General features: G+C 34.3%; 1 long non-coding RNA gene across 1 annotated transcript; it reads right to left on the reverse strand.

Moving 5' to 3' along the window:
• Positions 1–415: 415 nt before the first annotated feature.
• Positions 416–4433, reverse strand: LOC128882222 (uncharacterized). The gene is made up of 2 exons (XR_008458311.1): positions 2545–4433; positions 416–1561 (listed from the first exon to the last, which is right to left on the reverse strand). It is a non-coding gene; the product is annotated as an uncharacterized LOC128882222 (long non-coding RNA).
• Positions 4434–4536: the final 103 nt, after the last annotated feature.

Here is a 4536-nt window from a genome sequence, read left to right on the forward strand (position 1 = left end):
TACCCCCCATTTCCGGCTCCTCCCCGACTTTTGGGACACCCTGTATAATCCCATTTAAAAACACATCAGTGACCTTTTTACGACACCAACTCGTCCATCTATAAACAAAACTAGTAAAATCAGAACGTATCCCGTTCGAAATCATGTCAACTCTACCTGAAACATTTTTCATTATAGATGATAATATTGGCTATTGGACATTAACATGTTTATAGCTAGCAATACAGATTTGCGTTATAAAAAATCGTGTAAAATTTAATGAGCGTCAGATGGATCGTGAAGGTGATAAGATTTCAAATAGGAGAGAGCAATATCATCAATAGTTACGCTTTAGAAAAATTCAGATTGCATTTCAATCATTTTTTTTCATGTATCAAAAATTACCTTAACGAAAGGAGAGAACGTTCATAAAAAATGAAATATTCAGATTTCTTTATTAAAAATAACATGCACCATATTATTTATAACATATTTCATGTCTATTAATGTGTATATGTGATAAATAAGAATTTACTTACACTGACGTGTAAGGTACAATATTTTAACAATATTAACTTAAATTAATTGGAAAAATTGCATGTACAATTGCTCATACAAAGTCATCTCTTTATAATTTAAATACTTTCCAAACAAAGAAACTAACAAATTACCAATTTTATGTACACAGGTAATTATACATTTCTAAAATAAAGTAATTAACATATTAAAAGGAATAATTATTTACTCTTGACCTTTTAAATTTCAAATATTCCGTGCAAATCCGTACGGCAAGCTGATTTTCGAACCGTTAACTTTGTATGCCGTTCCGTTATTTAAATAAAAAAAGGGCTATCGAGAAACTAACAACTAATTCATCAACGATCAATAAATGTAACACTTCTGTAAACGATTTTATTGCCTTAAACACCTGCTACTTAACGGTATAAATGGCCTATAAAAATTGTATAACGTCGATACATTCAGTACGTTCAAATCGTTTCCAAACGGAACGATACAATCTTACAAACTAATTGCATTGTTATTGCAGTGATAGCACCATTAGACATAGAAAAAATAATGTATCCAGTAATATTAAAAAGTATCCCGCCGACTATTAACCCGTTCTCGTAGACACGTTTCGCCCGTGGTTACAGTGTTGTAAGTAAATTTTGCAAATTCAAATTTCACTGCGACTCGAAACGAGTCGCGAATGTCTTCCTCCGTGCAGAAACGATTCCTACACGATACGATATCAGGGAAAACGTTCGTGGATAAGGTCGATCGCGCATCAACCGTTTACCAATTGAAGATATATATTTGCACTTTCTCTTCGGTGTCTTAAATAACAGTCACGCGTTTCTTATTACGCCAATCGACTGCCAATACAGCGCGCAATCGTGTGCGAAAAACGTTATTCACTCTTAGCACACAGCCAATCTCATAATGTGTGAACTGTTAATCGATGTCTCGCGTTAAAGTTTCTCTTTCGTCAACGATGGAGGTCATTGCTGCTGTAGAAGTAGTCTTCGCAGAATCTTCCCGCTGGGATTCTTCGGTATGTTGTCGACAAACGTGACACCCCCTGAAATGATTATTTGATTATCGACTGGTATAGGACTCGGCGATTCTTATTGTTTGTCTTCTTAAGCTTGACGGCGCAGCTAATGCAGGTCATATTCATGCATATTTATGGTAACGTAACCGTAAAATTTCAAGAGTGTTTTGTATAAAATCGATAGATATTCTAATGGTCTCGAACAAGCTAACTTCATATCCTAAGAGAAAATAATATGATGGTAGTCTGATGAAGGATAACGAAATATATTATTAAACAGTACTTATTCAATTTTTTCACTAATTCATTAAGAAGGTACGATAGTATGTTAATGGCAAGCAAAAGGTATACAAGCTATTCGTAATACAAAAACAAAATTTATATAAATTTATATAAATATTGATCAAGAATTTGAATTTTTTTTTTTTTTTTTTTTTTTAAATTAAGGTTTTACGTCGCATCGACATCGAGGTCATTAGCGACGGATTCTGGACTAACTTATATTTTGTGGAAGAGTTTGGTTTCGTTAAGGAATTGAATGGTATTTCTAATATGTTCTTCGGCGGTGAGGGCAGTATTCGGGTTTATCCTGAATTTGCGGCGCTGAGTGGAACATTTTTGACAGGCATATAAAAGGTGGTGTACAGTGAGTGGAGTTTCGCAGCAAAAGGAAGGGTCTGTTTTCTTGATCATACGTTCGTGAGTTATTTTACTGTGGCCGTTTCTCAGACGGAAAAGAACGATTTTTTCTTTCCTGCTCAGAATGTTATTATTGTTTCAGAGCTTATCGGAGGTATTCCATTACAATCTAAAAAGTATGTTAGTTATTTCTGGAGAGGGCTCGAAAATACTGAATTGGCGGGTTTAAGAGTATTAGAACACTTACTAATTTTAGTGAAAATTTTAAGAACTTAACATAGTAGAGAATCAACTGATTATTATATAGTCTATTGGAGCCTATCTATTATAATTCAGACAAATTAATTTAGAGAGAGAATTAAATGTTTCACCTTGGAGTTCCTTGTAGTCCGAGACTTTTCCTTTCATGAAATTCTTAATTTCCTCTTCGGTCACCTTTGAGTCTTTTTTACGCAATATGAAAGCCTTCGGGACTTCGCCGGATCTCTCGTCAGGAACACCAACTACGGCTGCTTCTGCCACGTCTGGATGGGTTCTTAGGATTGCTTCCAGCTCCGCTGGCGGTACCTGATAAAATAGTTCGTTTTAAAAATTAGCAATCGTTAAGACTTTAATAGAATCTGCAGCATGGAAAAAGAATAACTACACTCGTCGACAAAATGACAGCACGTGTGCGATATAATTAATTTCTTAAGGATGAATTCATGCGATGTAAGCCATGGAATAAATGGAGTCTCTAAGATGAGATTTTAATGATAGCACGCTTGCGCTATCTTTTTGTCCAGGAAAAAAATATCTCAATTACATGATAAGAAACATAGGACACGCTTAATTGGACGTTAAAAAACAAATCGATCACGTTAATAACTTCATTTGAATATTACAGAGTAAATTATAGCAAAACACTAAGTTTCAATGCTATCTACATAGCATCATTGCATTCAATCATACATCGTTTCATTTATTTCTTATAAAGTTTTAATATATTCACTGTCACCAAGTTTTCTATATCAAGGCCGACCTCGATATTTGCTTAAACTATAGTGTGAACAAACAGGAGTATTCTATGTTAAGTTATAAATTAGTTATAATTTAGCCATAAAAGTTATAAATATAAATTTGATAGTATTTCTAACGATCATAATTTGATTAAGAAGTTTCCAAAATTTGACTCTACTTCTTGTGAACGTTCTGAAGGCTTTGCAAGTTTGAAGTGCTGGTTACTAGTGACCAACATGGCGATCAACGTATTCTTTCGCTCATATTTTTTCATTTTTCGATGCGAAAGTTATATCTTTTGTACGGTATCGCATTGGACTATTTCAAATACTTTAACGTCCGGTTCAAGATTCTGCAGTGGCCCGTTTGGCAACCATGAGGCGTGCTATACTTAGCACATTGAAGGCAAACGATTAGAAGGCCACTGCATTGAAACTTTTAGAATGCAGTAACTTTTTCATAGAAATAATAAACGTTTATGCCATTAATTGAATGCATTTCATGAAATGATTTTCAACGTAATATTTTATACATTTTATTGACACACCCAACGGAAATTTTATATTCTTCTGCAAGTATTTAGCATTTTACAAGCTGGAATAATTCTAATGTTGTAATAAGAATGACGCAAATGAGAGACAAATATTATCGTATCTAATTTCTCTGCAATTAGCACGTAGATCGAAAGACATTTATTGATCATCTGTATTAATAATTGGAATCATTCCACGTTTTTAAATGGACAGGGTACTCTAGGAGTTTAAAAAAATCGATTTTTGTTGCTTTAATTTAAATAAATTCTGCTGTCTTTCGAAGTCATTCAAATCCCTACTCGCGCTTGAATTAAAAAAATCCCTCACCGCAACAGAAGTTTAACTTTAACCTCATTTTGTCCAAAACACAGTTTCTCAAACTTGTATGCAAGGTTGTGAGGTAACGAATGAACCGATTGAGATATAAAATGTTGATACGCTGCCCACACCATTACCTTTCTTATTTTAAAAAAATACGATATTTTAGAGAAGTATGTACACCATATTTTGGTTTCCTTTCTCGTGCAATTTCAATAAGGAAACTTTAAGAAAACGTGCATTTTCTTTTTAAATTTGTCCTGTAATCTATTTATTCCACATAACCACAAACAAAATGTGCTAGAGTTGCGATGTCCCCTTGTAAGGGACATCCAAGTGCAAAGGGTTTATTATGTCTGCTACAGGGTGATCCGCTCGCTAGTAGACACAATGGACACTCACAACAATAATCGACCGTCATTGTAGACTTTATGACGGTGACCTCCGCAGCGAAATCGGCTGTATGGGTCACCGTCATAAAGTCTACAATGACGGTCGATTATTGTTGTGAGT

The sequence above is a fragment of the Hylaeus volcanicus genome, unplaced genomic scaffold (genome assembly GCF_026283585.1).
Source record: "Hylaeus volcanicus isolate JK05 unplaced genomic scaffold, UHH_iyHylVolc1.0_haploid 7372, whole genome shotgun sequence".
Classification (NCBI taxonomy): domain Eukaryota; kingdom Metazoa; phylum Arthropoda; class Insecta; order Hymenoptera; family Colletidae; genus Hylaeus; species Hylaeus volcanicus.